Source organism: Rhamphochromis sp. 'chilingali' (genome assembly GCF_963969265.1).
Source record: "Rhamphochromis sp. 'chilingali' genome assembly, chromosome: 21".
Lineage (NCBI taxonomy): Eukaryota > Metazoa > Chordata > Actinopteri > Cichliformes > Cichlidae > Rhamphochromis > Rhamphochromis sp. 'chilingali'.
The window spans coordinates 2,475,576-2,494,617 of record NC_137949.1 but is presented as its reverse complement, the minus strand read 5'-3'; positions in this window follow the sequence as shown (position 1 = coordinate 2,494,617).

Genomic DNA, 19,042 nt, shown 5'->3' with positions numbered 1-19,042 from the left:
AGCTTCTCGGATGAGAGGTGAAACGTCTTCAAGCAACTTAAAGAAGTCCAGACGCTTTTCTTTCCAAGCTCCTTTGACTACGATGACCTGGATGACTGAGAACCTTCACAGAGATAAAAAATTATATTTAGATTAAAAAAACGTGGAATCACGTAAAACATTAAAAACAGTGTATTCAAAATAATATTTTCTGAAAAAACAGTTTCTGTCACGGACCCGGCTCTGGAGGACTCAGGAGTCCGTGAGCAGTGGTATTATTGTTGTTGTTGTTGTTGTTATTATTATTATTACGACTATTATTTGGGGTCGGTGTCGTCTACTGTTCTGTCCACGTTTGTATGTAGAATGCATGTGTCTGCATCTCTCTATCTCTCCCCATCCTCGGGGCTGTTGACGGAAGCGCGCGTCGTGGGAGAGGCGTGTCCGGGCGACTGTCGTCATCGGGAGTCCCTCTTTGCTGTTGCAGCTGATTACCTGACCAGCTGGTGGTAATCATCCCTCCCGGCTAGGAAGAGGTATTTAACCTGGACTCGCGGCGACAGTCGACGTGGGATTATTACTCTTGACCGGTATAGTCTGTGCGAGGCGTGTGGACCGGGGAGTCGACTAGTGTGTGGTTAATTGTGGTTTTTCCTTCTTCCTCCAGGAAAGTCGAGCGAAGAAGCGAGTTGGGGAGCACACAAACTAAGGGGGCTACAGCACGGGACGCACTGGGAGCAAGGGATGAGCACCATTGGCAATTTACATCTGAGTAACTGTTGGACTGACCTGTCAATTCACTGTAAATAAAGTGCACTGTGGCATCGCTGAGTCCTGCGTTTTGGGTCCTACATTCCTCATCCCCACTGTGGTGTAATCTATAGTGAGGTATATCATGTGCCACTAGGCGGCAGTACTTACCCTTCTAGACAGGAAGTGAGGCTATGTAAGGGATATAGAGTAAGCTGGAAATAAAGATGGTGGTGTTCCACGTTATCGCCTAAACGAGGAGTTTATTAAAAGAGCCCAACTCAACATGGTGTCAGAAGTGCACTCGCTCTAGGCGGCGAAGAGAGACAGTGGAAAAAATAACCGTCAGCTTGGCGAACGGCTAGTGACGAAAATGACAGAGCAAGCAGCGGCGTTACCGGCGACTCCTGGCCCGGTTACGGCAGCTCCACCAGCGGCTACTTTCACCATCAAGCCACCGGAACCGTTCGACTTCGCAAAGCCCCAAGAATGGGAGAAGTGGATCAGACGTTTCGAGCGTTTCAGAATGGCAAGTAATCTGAATGGTTCAACTGATGCTAACCAAGTGAACACATTAGTATACTGCATGGGAGACGAGGCTGATGACGTGCTAAGGGGACTCGACCTAACAGACGGGCAGCGCCAGCAGTACGATGCGGTCAGAAACGCATTTGAGAGACATTTTGTCCCCAGAAAGAATGTGATTTATGAAAGAGCAAAGTTTAATAAGCGAGTACAACAGCCAGCGGAAACAGTTGACTCCTTCATAACAGCTCTATATGCTCTCGCTGAAAACTGTGAATATGGTGAACTCCACGATGAACTTTTGAGGGATAGGCTCGTTGTGGGTCTTAAAGATTCATCACTGTCGGAGAGAATGCAGCTCAACAAAGATTTGACGCTAACCAAAGCTATCACAATGGCGAGACAATCTGAGGAAATAAAAAGACAGCAAACTGACCTCAGAGGCGAAAGCAGCACAGGCAAAACAGCCATGGATGCCGTGCATGTCAGAAAGTCACAGCCCAATAAATTCAGAAGCAGAGATCAAATGCAGTTCAAGCCACGAAAACCACAAATAACAAAACAAGAGAATAAAACGTGTTTTAAATGTGGAAAAACACAGATGCACCCAGCAGCACAGTGCCCAGCTAAAAATGCAGAATGCCACAACTGCGGGAAACGTGGACACTACGGGAGAGTTTGTAGGTCTACAGCTGTGCATGAGGTGGCAGACTGTGCAGATGGATTCTTCCTGGGTGAACTGGATTCAGGAGAAGACCCGTGGCTTGCTAACATCTGCGTGAGAGGCAAAAGCATGACCTTCAAATTAGACTCGGGGGCAGATGTCACAGCTATCTCAGAAGAGACATTCAAAGACATTAAGCAGCCAAATGAGCACCTGCAAAAAGCTGAAAAGCCACTGTATGGACCAGGAGGTGCAGCACTGACCGTGCTCGGGTCCACAAAGGAGGACATTTCCTACAGTGACAGGAGCACTGCAGAGACGATCTACGTAGTCAGAAACCTGCGTGTAGCTCTCTTAAGCAGGACAGCTTCTGTGAGACTGAAATTAATTGCCCGAATGGACAATGTTGACCTTGAGACAGTGAAGAAAGCGTACCCGAAGCTATGGGATGGGCTCGGGCTTGTTCAAAAACCGTACACGATTAAGCTGAAGCCCGACGCTAAACCTTATTCACTGAAAGTGCCCAGGCGTGTTCCGCTCCCACTACTGGGCAAAGTCAAAGCAGAGCTACAGAGGATGGAACAGTTGGGGGTGATCAGTCGTGTGGAGGGGCCCACAGACTGGTGTTGCGGCATGGTCGTAGCCCCTAAAAAGGACAAAGAGACAGTCCGCATCTGTGTGGACATGACACCTTTAAATGGGTCGGTGTGCCGCGAAAGATATATCCTTCCCTCTGTCGACCAAACACTAGGCATGCTCACAGGGGCGCAGTATTTCTCCAAGCTCGATGCTAACATGGGCTTTTGGCAAATACCGCTATCCAAAGAATCTGCTCTCCTCACCACGTTTATTACGCCATTTGGGAGGTACCATTTCAACCGTCTGCCATTTGGTATTTCCAGTGCACCAGAGCATTTCCAAAACATGATGGTGACAGAAGTGACAGCCGGCCTCGCGGGAGTCGTATGCCACATGGACGACATCCTGGTCTGGGGATCTACGAGAGAGGAGCACGACATGAGACTCCACGCTGTCCTCGACCGTGCAGAGAAGGCAGGCGTCACCCTGAACATGTCAAAATGTGAGTTTGGCAGAAGAGCAGTGAAATTCTTAGGATTAATTGTGTCATCTGAAGGCATGAGCCCTGACCCTGACAAAACTAGCGCGGTGCAGAAGATGAAAGAGCCAAGCACTGTGAGTGAGCTTAGGAGCTTCTTAGGAATGGTGAACCAGCTGGGGAAATTCATCCCAAACCTTTCTGAGAAAGACAAACCACTGAGAGACTTGCTTTCAAATAAAAACATGTGGTACTGGGGGCATGAGCAACAAAACGCCTTTAACAGTTTAAAACAAGAACTGTCATCTGCACCAGTGCTACAGCTCTACAACCCAAACAAACCCCAGAAGATCTCAGCAGATGCCTCTTCATATGGGTTGGGGGCAGTCTTACTACAGAAAGACAATGATGTGTGGTCACCTGTCGCGTATGCCTCGCGATCATTGACAGCCACAGAGCAGCGCTACGCTCAGCTGGAAAAAGAAGCGCTAGTGCTCACCTGGGCCTGTGAAAGATTCAGTGACTTTATTCTAGGGCTACACTTTGAGCTTGAGACCGACCATAAGCCACTAGTGAGCCTACTCGGAGGACAAGCCCTGGATTTGCTTCCACCGCGGATACAGAGATTCCGCATGCGCCTGATGAGGTATTCTTACACTATAATGCACATTCCAGGCAAAAGCCTCACCACAGCTGACACGCTGTCACGGTTGCCATTGGCAGGCAACGTGATTCCCAGAGACAATGACCTTATGGAGGACACTGATATCTACGTTGACACAGTGCTGGAGGGCCTTCCTACTAGCAGCAAATACCTTTCAGATCTCCGTGAGCAGCTGCAGTCTGACAGCGTCTGTTCGCAAGTCATGAAGTACTGTGCAGAGGGCTGGCCGGACAGGAACCAGCTGCAGGGAGTGGTAAAGCACTACTGGTCTGAAAGAGCAGTTTTGAGTGTACACAATGGACTACTACTGAGAGGTACAAAGTTGGTCATACCTGCAAACATGCGAAACGCAGTTCTGGACAAAATACACGAGGGACACCAAGGAGTAGTCAAGTGTAGAGAACGTGCGCGACAAGCAGTGTGGTGGCCAGGCTTGAGTAATCAGATCAGTGAACTTGTCCTTAAGTGCAGGCTGTGCATTCAGGAGAGAGTTAATGTGAGGGAACCTCTTATGCCCACACGTTTACCTGAGAGGCCATGGCAGAACTTAGGAGCTGATCTGTTCACACTAAAAGACAAAAACTATCTGTTAGTAGTGGATTACTTCTCGAGATATGTCGAGATTGCTCAACTCAGTCCAACTCGTTCAGCCAATGTGATTGTGCATTTAAAGTCAATATTTGCACGCCATGGCATACCTGAAGTATTGATCACTGATAATGGGCCACAATGTGCATGTCAAGAAATGGGAGACTTTGCAAAGGACTACTGTTTTGAGCATGTCACCAAGGTTCTTCAAGGTTCAAGGTCCTTCAAGGTTCTTTATTATTTGTCACATGCATAGTTATACAAGTATAACACACAGTGAAATGTAGCCTGACACGCTCCTCGCGACATGTGCAAAAATTGGGGGGGGGGGGGGGGGTGTAGAGGAAGAACATTATATATATGTGGGGTAGCTGTAGCTCAGGTGGCAGAGCAGGTCAGCCACTAATCAGAAGGTCGGTGGTTCGATCCCAGGGCTGCATGCCAAATATCCTTGGGCAAGATACTAACCCCGTGTTTGCCTACTGGTGGTGGTCAGAGGGCCCGGTGGCGCCAGTGTCCGGCAGCCTCGCCTCTGTCAGTGCGCCCCAGGGCGGCTGTGGCTACAATGTAGCTGCCATCACCAGTGTGTGAATGTGTGTGTGAATGGGTGAATGACTGAATGTAGTGTGAAGCGCTTTGGGGTCCTTAGGGACTAGAAAAGCGCTATACAAATGCAGGCCATTTACCATTTACCATATATATATATATATAAAAAAAAAAACACCCAGCACGCCCCTGCGGGCGGTTTATCCTTCAAGCTCGGGTACATATATATATATATATATATATATATATATATATATATATATATATATATATATATAGTATATACACTGGGTGAATGTGCAGTAGTAGCAGCAAGCAGGTGAATTCTGTACATTAATATGAATAGATATCTGACTATTTTACAGGATAGACAATATAAACATATTTAAAATTAAAGGAATTGAAATGTACATTGTGCCTTGGTTTAGTGTCTGGAAGAGTCCTGTCTCAGTCAATTATAGATGATGTGAGAGGGCGGGTGTGTGTGTTTAGTGCACGGATGGCTTGGGGCTAGAAGCTCCTCTTGAGTCTCTCTGTCCTTGCCCGGAAGATGCGGAACCTTCTACCAGATTGCAGAAGTTGGAACAGTTTGTTGCCAGGATGGGACGGGTCCTTCAGTATCTGCGCTGCTCTAGTCCGGCATCTCCTGGTGTAGGTGTCCTGAAGCGGGGGGAGAGCAATCCTGCAGCAGCGTTCTGCTGTACGGATCACTCTCTGGAGAGCTTTTTGGTCCTTCACACAGCTGTTCCCAAACCACGATGTCATGTTCTGTGTGAGGATGCTCTCCACAGCGCCTGTATAGAAAATCCTGAGGATCTTTGGAGAGACCCTGAACTTCCTCAGTTGTCGTAGGTGATACAGGCGCTGCCTAGCCTTTTTGGTCTGGACCTGAATGTGGGCAGCCCATGTCAGGTCTGAGGAGATGTGGACACCAAGATACTTGAAGGACTGCACCCTCTCCACTGGAGCTCCATTGATGATAATGGGCTTGTAGTCTCTGTGCTGACCCCTTCTGAAGTCCACCACCAGCTCCTTGGTCTTGCTGACGTTCAGCTGGAGGTGGTTGTCCTGGCACCACGATGCCAGATTCTTCACTTCGTCCATGTAGGCCGCCTCATCGTTGTTGGAGATGGCACCCAACACCACTGTGTCGTCAGCAAACTTCACAATGGTGTTGGAGCCATGGGTGGCCACACAGTCTGAAGTGTAGAGGGAGTAGAGCAGTGGCGAGAGGACACATCCCTGAGGTGCTCCTGTGTTGATGGTGATGCTGTTGGAGAAGCACCTGCCCACCCTCACCACCTGAGTTCTGCCAGTGAGGAAGTCCAACACCCATGCACACAGACGGCTGTTAAGTCCCAGATCCCTCAGCTTTGTGAACAGTCTGCAGGGCACTATTGTGTTAAACGCTGAACTGTAATCAACAAACAGCATTCGCACATAGTTACCCTGTTTCTTGTCCACATGGCTGAGAGTGGTGTGTAGGACGTGGGCGATGGCATCCTCTGTGGAGCTGTTGGATCTGTAGGCGAACTGCAGCGGATCTGTGGTGTCTGGGATGGCGGAGGAGATGATGTTCTTCAGCAGCCTCTCAAACACCTTCATTACTACCGAGGTCAGTGCAACTGGCCGGTAATCGTTCAGGGATGAGGGTTTGCTGTTCTTGGGCACAGGGATGATGGTGGATCTTTTGAAGCATGTGGGGACCACAGACTTCGCCAGGGACTCGTTGAAGATGTAAGTGAACACACCTGCTAGCTGGTCAGCACAGCAGCGCAGCAGACGGCCGGTGATGCCGTCTGGCCCCGCCGCTTTCCTTGTGTTCACCAGTAGTCCCAGGTACCCGCAGAGCAACGGCGAAGCGGAGAGAGGCGTCCAGACCGTCAAGAATCTCCTCAAAAAGGCTAGCGATCCATACAAGGCATTGCTGGCATACAGAACAACAGCACTGGCAAATGGCTACAGCCCGGCTCAACTTCTCATGGGGCGCAGGCTTCGTACTACCTTGCCAATGCTTCCTGAAACCTTACAGCCCTGTCTGCCTGATTTTCAGCAGGTTAGTTGTTCGGAGAGAGAGAAACGGCTGAGACAAACCGAAAGTTTTAACAAGAGACATAGAACAAGAGAACTGGATAAATTGGTGCCAGGACAACCAGTCTGGATCACGGATGCAAGAGCACAGGGCACAGTGACAGCAGTCCACCTGACTCCACGATCGTACGTCATCAGTGGGCCCCAAGGGACAATTAGAAGGAACCGCAGTCATCTTGTGCCGATCCCGCAAACAGAGACTCAAACCGAAGCCACACAGATCCAAGCTACTCCTACAGAGACAGTTTCTGAGCCAAGCGCACCCCATACACCAGGTGTGATTAGAACCCGGTCTGGTAGGGAGGTGATTAAACCGAAAAGACTTGATCTGTGAAGCTGATTGTTTGAAAACAGAAAAGTGTGTTTCAAATGCTGAGTTGTGGTTTTGAGGGTAGCATGTTGAAAGGAAAAAAAAAGTTTATTCTGTTACAGGTTGAAAAGAAAAAAAGTGTTTATTCTCTTGCGGGTGGAAAAGAAAAGAGAAAGTGTTTATGACAATACTGACTTTATGTTTCCTGAAATGTTGGGGTATGCCTGTATTGAAAAAACTATATGCAGTTATGTTTTGTTTGAAGAACAAAAGAATGTACCAGTCTGACTTCAGTAAGGGGGATGTGGTGTAATCTATAGTGAGGTATATCATGCGCCACTAGGCGGCAGTACTTACCCTTCTAGACAGGAAGTGAGGCTATGTAAGGGATATAGAGTAAGCTGGAAATAAAGATGGTGGTGTTCCACATTATCGCCTAAACGAGGAGTTTATTAAAAGAGCTCAACTCATCCCCACGGTCTGCCAGCCAGACAGTTTCATGGGACAGGGCATAAACATCAGTTTTAAAAAAGGAATATAGTATGGTAAAACAGTTAAAAAACAGTTATTTCATGACATCATTTTTCAAAAAACAAATACAGTTAAAAATATTAAATATTAAAAAGTTTATTGTACAATGTTTACAGTTCATATTTAATGGTAATGGTTATAAAGGTTCACATACAGAAGGTTAATATAAATTTTACAAAAGGAGAATTGGAAAGGGATTGACAAAACAAAAAACATTCACAGACAGAAGGGTATGAAGGGAGGTGGAGTCAGCCAGGGGTTCATTCGGATTTGGAGCATTGACGAGTGAACATCTCTTACCAGCCGCAGCACTGTGCATTACAGCCACATTTTCGCAGCAGTTTTTTTGTGTGCCAAGTGCCTGAAGAAGACCCTTGAGGGGTCGAAACGTTGCGCGTACGGCACACTATTTTTTGAACGTTTTTAATTAATTAAATAAAGCTTTTGTTTTAATTTTTCTTTATTCTTTTTCCTTTTTTTCCCTTTCATTTTCTTCATTTGTATCTCGCCTCATAAAAGCTCACTTAAGAGTTATAATTATTTAGATAAAAAAGGCGAACCCACATCACAAGAACTACAACAATATACAAAACATACAACACAACAACACAAACGCAAACATTAGCCAAAGACTGAGGACCGGATGGCCTCAGCAGATTGGACCGTCGTCCGATACGGAAAAAGGCAGAGGCTTTCCCGTAATCGTGACAACCAGCAGGGTGGGTTTCCTTCGGGAGGGATGGCCCGTGCATTTCCTGCCTCACAGAGGTGGCAGGCTCAGTCCCCTAACCCTAACCCCCTAACCCTATCTGGTTAGGTGTCTCTTTAAGACACCCAAGTCGAGGGTTGATGGTGTCATCAGTTTGTGCCACTGCTCTCTCTCTCGTGTTATGAGGACACGTGCCTGCACACTTGTGCTTAACGAGGGACGGATTTATGTTTTCTTCTCCAAACCTTTTGTTTTGTTTTGTTTGCAACGCTTGGGTTGTGTGGACGCTGGGCGTTATGTTGTTGAGCCGCAGCCGTTCAGCCGGGCTTTTATATGGTTGTTGAAGAAGGCGTATTAAAGAACCACCGTGGATTACCGATACCAGCGGGGGTGGGTGTTCTTCCGACTAGCCTGCTAGGTGTTTTACCGCCTCCTCTCAACCACGCAACACAACACAACGTTACAAAATGGCGCCCGAACATCTTCTCCTTGACCTCAGTATGCAGTATCTTCGAGCAGCTGATGATTGATACATTAAAAGGTACATCACGGCAAAGTAGATCTAGTAGTAGTCTGCCATACTTCGCGGAAACAGACCAGGCTGGCCTCGACGCGGACGTCGGGAAGATCACCGATTCACCGGATCACGGAGGTGTGTTTCCACGGCAACGAGCGAAGCCGCCGCAGCGCTGTTTTCGGGATGTCTTATCGTTATCTGCTGAACGCCTCTACTGCGACATCTTTGGATTAACGTGGATTCACGCTACTTGGACGCGAGACGGATGCCGCTTCTTCATAGTTTCTGAAGTGCATGTATGCGGAGTGAAGCGCACCGGGGTTTTTCTCTCCCCTTCACCAGCCGAGCTCACGCTGCAGACTTTGCTTCATCCGCACGGTCTCTGCAAGTGGGAACTTTTCCACGGGACAAACCTCTATGCCGTGTCAGGACTGGACAAGTTTGGAGTCGACTGGAAAATCACTGTACTGATGTTGTGAGTGTATATATATAAAAAAAACAAAAGCAAACAAACAAAAAAAAAAACAAAACGCTGTCTATATTTCAAACTGATTTACTATTGATTCTCACTGACTTAACTGTTCTTATTGAGATGCTGTTTTAAGTGCATTTGACTTGAAAAGGTGTTACTCATACACAGTTACTCGTAAGTTTGGATCTATTTTACACCTAAATGCTTTTGATCCGGGGTGTTTACTCCTTCTACCTCCACGTTTCAAAGTCAGATAAAACATTTGAAGCTAAACTTCAGAATTCACATGTTTTGTATATTTTTGTGTGACCAGAACTGAAGTTGATTTCAGCACAACTGCTACCTTATATAGATTTGGGTTTTTGATAAGTGTGTATTATGGCTACTCATCCTGACTTGACTGACATGTGTGATGATATAGACTTTATGTTACACCCTAACCGACTTACTGCCAGACATAGTACTGCTGACCTTGGGCATAAAGTGCAAAGTCTGCAAGCAGAGGTTGATATGCTTCAGCAGTGCCTTCATGACTCTTTGGACCTCCAGAGGAATATTTTGGAGCAGTGGACTCAACAAAAAAGACCAGTCCCAAAAATACCAGCTGCCCAGATTACTCACCCTTTTCCTCAGGCCTCCTCTACTCCATATGTGCCAGGCCTACCAACCAGGGAAACGGAGCGATCTATCTCAGCACCTGGCCCCACGCAGTCCGCCAGGGCCTTGTCCCAATCCCAGTCAGATTCGCTGGAGCTAATTAATACAACCAGAGTCCTTGCTGCGGCATTGCATCAAGCTAAATTGGAGCCCAATGTGTTCGCTAATGATGGCAGTCTTCACCCAGAAGAATGGCTACAGTCTGTTAATGCTTACAAAACCTCCTTAGACCTAACAGACGCCCAAATCCTCAGAGAGCTACCACACTTCCTAGCTAAGGAACCAAGAAAGTGGTTTAATGTGCTCATTCCTCATGTATCTACATGGGCTAAGTTTTGTGAACTTTTCAGAACTGTCTTCTTGCCTGCTGACAACCAGGAGCAGATTTTGAGAGGCATCCTGGACCGTTTCCAGCACCCCGAAGAGCCTCTGCCAACGTTTGTTGCCCATATGCTCAATGAATTTAGGAGACTGAGGAACCCACCATCTGAACTGGAGCAAATTGAGCTCATCTGTAAACACGCAGTGGAGAAGTACAGAGTAGCACTGTATGGAACGCCTGTAAGGTCAGAAATTGATCTAGTGCTGCGTGCCCATGAGCTGCATTCTGTTCTTGGCACCAGCCTTTCACAGCCTTCCCGAGCTCAGCTGAAAAACAGAGCTGAGGGAGGACCCCGCTGTTTCAAATGTGCCATGCCTGGTGTTACATCTCGTACGTGCCCTAACTGTTCCACTGATTTTCAGGGAGCTCGACACTCTCCCAGGATGGCTCCGGAGCTTCCTCAAACGCTGTCTCCCGACCAACATCCAGTAACTCAGCCTGCGGATCCAGATGAAACTGGCGTTGTCAGGGAGACGAGAGCAGCTGGCAGGAGGCAGGGAAACTTCGGGGGGGGGGAGAGTGTTTCACAGGGGCAACCCTCCCCCCAGCCAATAACTCAGCCCTCATCGCCTTTGTCAGATCAAAGTGTGCCACCAGTGCTCAGTCACGTTGAAGATGGAACTTCGCAAGCATCGTGGAACACCCCTCTCAGAGTTAAAGTGAACTTTAATGGGGCAGCTCTGGATGCCACACTAGATACAGGGGCATCTCTTTCAGCAGTAAATGCAGACCTGTTGTCTGAGAAAAACCAAAATCAGTCATTAAAGAATCCGTGGGATTCTCCACCCATAAGACTGGCCAATGGCACTAACTGCAGTCCATTGGGAATAACCTGGTTAACCATTGGATTTATGGGCAAGCGAGTCTATCAGCGGTTTGTGATAGTGCAGGACCTGTCATCCCCCTTTGTTCTTGGGATGGACTTTATGACTCGCACTTCACTAACTATACATGTCCCAACAAGAACTGTAATTATGGACGATAACCCCCCATGTCTTGATGAACTGGGTGAAAATGGCTTTGTGGAAGCTGATCTTGAGTGTGGAACTATGACCCTGCAGCACACCCCGCAGCTCTCCCTCCATGATAAGGCTGGAGAAGCTAACTTGGATTCTGAGGAGAGGGAAGAACTGTTGGAGTTGTTAAATAGTTTTGGTGACCTGTTTGATGGCCACCTTGGTCGCACTTCTCTGGCAGAACATGTCATTGTAACTGGGGATGCAAAGCCTGTTAACTTGCCACCATACCGCACCTCACCAGCTAAAAAGCAAATCATAGAAGAGCAAGTGGAAAAAATGCTACAGGATAACATCATCGAACCTGCATCAGGACCAGGGGCAGCCCCCGTGGTCATTGTGAACAAACCCCCCCCCGCGAACCACGGTTCTGTGTTGACTTCCGTGGTCTGAATCAGCTGACCGTGAAGGATTCTTACCCACTCCCGCGGGTGGATGAATCACTGGACTTTCTGTCGAGAGGGAAGTTTCTCACAACACTAGACCTCGCTCGAGGTTACTGGCAGGTCCCCATTGCTGAAGAAGCTAAACGAAAGACTGCTTTTATTACGCACTGTGGCCTGTTTCAGTTCAGAGTCCTTCCTTTCGGCCTGTGTAACGCCCCTGCGACTTTTCAGCGGCTTATGAACAATGTTCTAGCTGGCCTGATTTATAAGTCCTGCGCGGTGTATCTAGATGACATTGTTGTCGCATCACCGACCTTTGAGCAACACCTGCTTGACTTAAAAGAGGTCCTTGGTAGGCTTCAGTCCGCTGGCCTCTCTTTAAAGCTGAGCAAATGCCAATTCTGCCTTTCAGAACTCACCTTCCTTGGTTATCGGGTTACGCCGGCTGGCATTCATCCTGACCCTGACAAGGTGAGAGCTGTGACTGACTTCAGAGTGCCGACCACAACAAAGCAGGTGCGACAGTTCCTTGGCCTAACTGGCTACTATCGCCGCTTTGTACAGGACTACGCCCGCCATGCAGAGCCACTCTTCGCCCTCACTAAAAAGGACGTGCAGTTTCACTGGGATGACAAGTGCCAGGCAGCTGTGGACTTTCTGAAACATTCTATAACCTCAGCACCAGTCCTCAGGTTCCCAGATTTTTCGCGTCCATTCTTCATTCACACTGATGCATGCGATGCTGGTCTTGGAGCAGCATTAATGCAGAAAGATGAGGATGGCAAAGACGTTGCTGTAGCATTTGCTAGCTGTGCTATGTACAAATCGGAAAAGCCCTACTTAACTCCAGAGAAGGAGTGTCTGGCCGTGATCTGGGCCTTGGAACATTTCCGACCCTATGTCGAAGGCTTGCACGTAACCATTTACACTGACCACAGCAGCCTCAAGTGGTTGATGTCTCCACCAAACCCCTCTGGCAGGCTTGCTCGGTGGTCTCTTTGCCTTCAAGACTTTGACTTCAGCATTATCCACAAACCTGGAGAACATAATAAGGTGCCCGATGCCCTTTCACGTAATCCTCTACCAGATGTGGATGCCCCCATTGATCTTCTCCCTCCCTACGCCGTGATTGGGAGCATGGACCTTCGTGCTCTGCCTTCTGTAATTGTTTCAGACCGCCCGCATGTTCGTCAACTGCAGCTTGAGGACCCAGTCACAGGCTCATTGCTCAATCAGCTGGAGAGTGACCAACAAACTGGGGAGGATAATCAAGATCTGGAAAACTATGTTGTACATGATGGTCTCCTCTATTTCCTCGACCCAAAAACGAAATGTGGTCTCCACCCACTCAAGCAGCTTAACCCTTTAAAGCCGGTCGGAGCGGGCACGCTCCATTTTGCGTAACTATTTTTAAATCCCGGTAGCACTGCAACCACGTAAGCTAGCGCAATAATTTTTTTTGCATATGAAACCAGAGGAGTTGTACTTACATCTTATGCCATCAGCTTGTCCTCGGTCACAGTTTCCTTCCACATATAGCTTTGCAAAAACTGCATAAAAAGCACTTGCAGCAACAAAAACATAATATTCCAGAAACACGCTTTGCCGATCCGATCAGCTGTTTGCAACACTTCCTACGTCCATCAGCGTGAACTGTCGCATGTCCGCCATGACCTGCCCGAAACCGGAAGTGACGTAATTTTGCGGAAATGTAGTTTTTTACGATTGGGGCCTTATGAGCCTACACTTGTGTTTTTAAAAGTTATGTTTGAGTTTATGATTTTCTGTGTTGTTTCTGGGATGCTTACGACTCATATTGCACTGCTGGAAATAATTTATTTTGATGCATATGCTGTTATTTTGCATATTTGCACTATAATATTTATTTTCGTTTTTCCTGCAGTGTATGAAAATTGGTGTATTTCAAAAATAAAACTATGAAGACACTTAAAATAAATTTCTTGTGGTGGGAAACTAGTTTGTCCAACTTTTTTGTATTTACAGTTTTGAGGGATAAGCCTCTTAAATTTCTCTAACTAGAAATATATGTTAAAAAAACAAAAACGATTTTCAATATTTTTGTAGTTTATTGCACTTTTTTGCAATTTATGTAATTACAATGCACCTAATGCAGACATATTATTAAAGTTTGGGCTATAATGGTTGTATTGATGTATAGCAACTTGAAATGCTCCCAAAAATGGCTCCACAGCATGTAAAAATATACTATAAGCTCTGGCGAACTTGGTTCTATGGTAGGTCTTAAAGGGTTAAACTGTTTGCTCCTACTACACTCCGTGGTTATCTGCTCAAGTATTACCACGATCATCCTACATCCGGACATCTGGGCATTGCAAAAACGCTGACACGCTTGCGTCTCAGATTCTTCTGGCCACACATGAACTTTCAATTCAATTCAATTTTATTTATATAGCGCCAAATCACAACAAAAGTCGCCTCAAGGCGCTTCATAGATACAGAGAAAAACCCAACAATCATATGACCCCCTATGAGCAAGCACTTTGGCGACAGTGGGAAGGAAAAACTCCCTTTTAACAGGAAGAAACCTCCGGCAGAACCAGGCTCAGGGAGGGGCGGGGCCATCTGCTGCGATTGGTTGGGGTGAGAGAAGGAAGACAGGATAAAAGACATGCTGTGGAAGAGAGACAGAGGTTAATAACAGATATGATTCAATGCAGAGAGGTCTGTTAACACATAGTGAGTGAGAAAGGTCACTGGAAAGGAAAAACTCAATGCATCATGGGAATCCCCCGGCAGCCTACGTCTATTGCAGCATAACTAAGGGAGGATTCAGGGTCACCTGGTCCAGCCCTAACTATATGCTTTAGCAAAAAGGAAAGTTTGAAGCCTAATCTTGAAAGTAGAGATAGTGTCTGTCTCCTGAATCCAAACTGGAAGCTGGTTCCACAGAAGAGGGGCCTGAAAACTGAAGGCTCTCCCTCCCATTCTACTTTTAAATACTCTAGGAACAACAAGTAGGCCTGCAGTGTGAGAGCGAAGTGCTCTAATAGGGTGATATGGTACTACAAGGTCATTAAGATAAGATGGGGCCTGATTATTTAAGACCTTGTATGTGAGGAGCAGGATTTTGAATTCAACTCTGGACTTAACAGGAAGCCAATGAAGGGAAGCCAAAACAGGAGAAATCTGCTCTCTCTTTCTAGTCCCTGTCAGGACTCTTGCTGCAGCATTTTGGATTAGCTGAAGGCTTTTCAGTGAGTTTTTTGGACATCCTGATAATAATGAATTACAGTCGTCCAGCCTGGAAGTAATAAATGCATGAACTCGTTTTTCAGCATCACTCTGAGACAGGATATTTCTAACTTTAGAGATGTTGCGCAAATGGAAGAAAGCAGTCTTACATATTTGTTTAATATGTGCGTTGAAGGACATGTCCTGGTCAAAAATGACTCCAAGGTTCCTCACAGCGTTACTGGAGGCCAAGGTAATGCCATCCAGAGTAAGAATCTGGTTAGATACCATATTTCTAAGCTTTTCAGGGCCGAGTACAATAACCTCAGTTTTATCTGAATTAAGAAGCAGAAAGTTAGCGGCCATCCAGGTCTTTATGTCTTTAAGACATTCCTGCAGTCTAACTCATTGGTGTGTGTTATCTGGCTTCATGGACAGATAGAGCTGGGTGTCATCTGCATAGCAGTGAAAATTTATGCTATGTCTTCTAATGATGCTGCCTAAGGGAAGCATGTATAATGTAAACAGAATTGGTCCTAGCACTGAACCCTGTGGAACTCCATAATTAACCTCAGTGTGTGAAGAGGACTCTCCATTTACATGAACAAACTGGAGTCTATTAGATAGATATGATACAAACCACTGCAGTGCAGTACCTGTAATACCTACAGCATGTTCTAATCGCTCTAATAGGATATTATGGTCGACAGTATCGAACGCTGCACTGAGGTCTAGCAGGACAAGCACAGAGATGAGTCCACTGTCAGAGGCCATAAGAAGATCATTTGTAACCTTCACTAAAGCTGTTTCTGTGCTGTGATGAGCTCTGAAACCTGACTGAAACTCTTCAAATAAACCTCTGCAGATGATCTGTTAGCTGTTTGACAACTACTCTTTCAAGGATGTTTGATATAAAGGAAGGTTGGAGATTGGCCTATAATTAGCTAAGACTGCTGGGTCTAGAGATGCTTTTTGAGTAAAGGTTTAACTACAGCCAGCTTGAAGGCCTGTGGTACATAGCCGATCATTAGAGATAGGTTGATCATATTTAAGATCGAAGAATTAATTAATGGCAGGACTTCTTTGAGCAGTTTTGTAGGAATGGGGTCTAAAAGACACGTTGATGGTTTGGAGGAAGTAATTATTGAAGTTAACTCAGAAAGATCAATTGGAGAAAAAGAGTCTAACTTAACATCAATGGTACTAAGAGTAGCTGTAGATAATGTTACATCTGTGGGATGATTATTGGTAATTTTTCCTCTAATGATAAGAATTTTATTTGTGAAGAAGTTCATGAAGTCATTACTAGTTAACGTTAAAGGGATGGTTGGCTCAACAGAGCTCTAACTGTTTGTCAGCCTGGCTACAGAGCTGAAGAGAAACCTGGGGTTGTTCTTATTTTCTTCAATCAGTGATGAATAGTAAGATGTTCTGGCTCTGTGGAGGGCTTTCTTATAAAGCAGCAAACTATTTCTCCAGGCTAAATGATGATCCTCTAAATTTGTGACACGCCATTTCCTCTCCAGATTACGAGTCGTCTGCTTTAGGGTACATGTTTGAGAATTATACCACGGAGTCAGGTACTTCTGATTAGAGACCTTAGTTTTCACAGGAGCTACAGTATCCAGAGTCGTACGTAGTGAGGAGGTGAAATTATTAACAAGATAAACGACCTCTGTTGGGGTAGCGTTCAGATAGCTGCTCTGCTCTGTCTTAAAGACATAAAGACCTGGATGGCCGCTAACTTTCTGCTTCTTGATTCAGATCAAACTGAGGTTATTGTTTTCGGCCCTGAAAAGCTTAGAAATATGGTATCTAACCAGATTCTTCCTCTGGATGGCATTACCTTGGCCTCCAGTAACGCTGTGAGGAACCTTGGAGTCATTTTTGACCAGGACATGTCCTTCAACGCACATATTAAACAAATATGTAAGACTGCTTTCTTCCATTTGTGCAACATCTCTAAAGTTAGAAATATCCTGTCTCAGAGTGACGCTGAAAAACTAGTTCATGCATTTATTACTTCCAGGCTGGACGACTGTAATTCATTATTATCAGGATGTCCAAAAAACTCACTGAAAAGCCTTCAGCTAATCCAAAATGCTGCAGCAAGAGTCCTGACAGGGACTAGAAAGAGAGAGCATATTTCTCCTGTTTTGGCTTCCCTTCATTGGCTTCCTGTTAAATCCAGAATTGAATTCAAAATCCTGCTCCTCACATACAAGGTCTTAAATAATCAGGCCCCATCTTATCTTAATGACCTTGTAGTACCATATCACCCTATTAGAGCACTTCGCTCTCGCTCTGCAGGCCTACTTGTTGTTCCTAGAGTATTTAAAAGTAGAATGGGAGGCAGAGCCTTCAGTTTTCAGGCCCCTCTTCTGTGGAACCAGCTTCCAGTTTGGATTCAGGAGACAGACACTATCTCTACTTTCAAGATTAGGCTTCAAACTTTCCTTTTTGCTAAAGCATATAGTTAGGGCTGGACCAGGTGACCCTGAATCCTCCCTTAGTTATGCTGCAATAGACGTAGGCTGCCGGGGGATTCCCATGATGCACTGGGTGTTTCTTCTTCACTCACTATGTATTAACAGACCTCTCTGCATTGAATCATATCTGTTATTAACCTCTGTCTCTCTTCCACAGCATGTCTTTTATCCTGTCTTCCTTCTCTCACCCCAACCAATCACAGCAGATGGCCCTGCCCCTCCCTAAGTTCTGCTGGAGGTTTCTTCCTGTTAAAAGGGAGTTTTTCCTTCCCACTGTCGCCAAAGTGCTGCTCATAATTGAATTGAAATACAAGCACAAACACAGATGAATCGACAGAGACATGCACCCCCACCTGTACTGATACCTCCACATTCACACAAATCTAGGCTCAGCATATGGTTCTGGTATTCATAAAGTAGGTCTAATGTACACAGTTCAATGTTGTTATAATATGTGAACATACGTGTTGACATATGTGTGATCTGTGACCTTTGGAGTGCGCATGGCGCCTAGATGTCTGCCGTATATGGACAAGGGAGCCTTCCCTTCCAGAGGGCCACCTTAAGTACGAACAGATGTGGGAGCTGTGACATACAAATGGAGTCAAGAGTGTTGTTCTTCTTGTTGAGGATGGACATCAGCCAACTGCAAACATCTTCTTAAATTCAGTTGTGTAAATCCACAAAGAGGAGCAGGTCAGCTGATCGCAGCCTGCACACAAAGCAAACCCAGTGGAGCTTATTATGAGAAGTGACTGTGAGTTGCGATTCTTTTCTCTAAGCTGAGCCACTGTACAGAACTTATGGTTCCCTAACCTGCTGACTCCTACTGTAACCCCTGACTGAACTCATTTTACTGTTTATGTGTGGAGGCAAAGGCCCCTCTTAAATGCAGGCAACAGAAAATAGTTATTTAAAAAAATGATCTTTTGCTGCATGTCTCCTACATAACAGATGACTGAGTACTTTCATTAGAATAAGAGTAATATTTGTACTATCGTCAATTTTACTTCATTATTATATTAATGTAGCACAAGGTTCAGTTACCCTTGTAACATATGGTTAGTAGATTGTCCTTCCTGAGAAGAAGGGACAATTGATATGCTGGACAAAGGATGTTGAATATGGAGCTGTCAGGCAGGAGGAGAAGAGGAAGGGCCCTAAGGGAGCAGGCAAAAAAAGAAGGATTTAGGGTTGCTTTCTGACCTACTGTGTGCTTGGCAGACTTCTGCAGCAGCTCCTGGAGTTTCTGGTACTTTGTGTTTTTCTTAATAGTTTGTTTTTTTCATGCTAAGCGGTCACTCTGTATTCACATACACTTGGGACCAGCTACTAGTGCTCTCCAAAACAAGCTGCTGTCCGGAGCCAGACTGGTCATCTAGCAGAAACTCAAGAGGAGACACTGCAGGTGCCGGGTGGAGGAAGAGTTAAAGCAACGAGAAGGACATGTAAACTCCATTTCACTGGGCATCATGGGGAACATGAGGTCTTTGGCT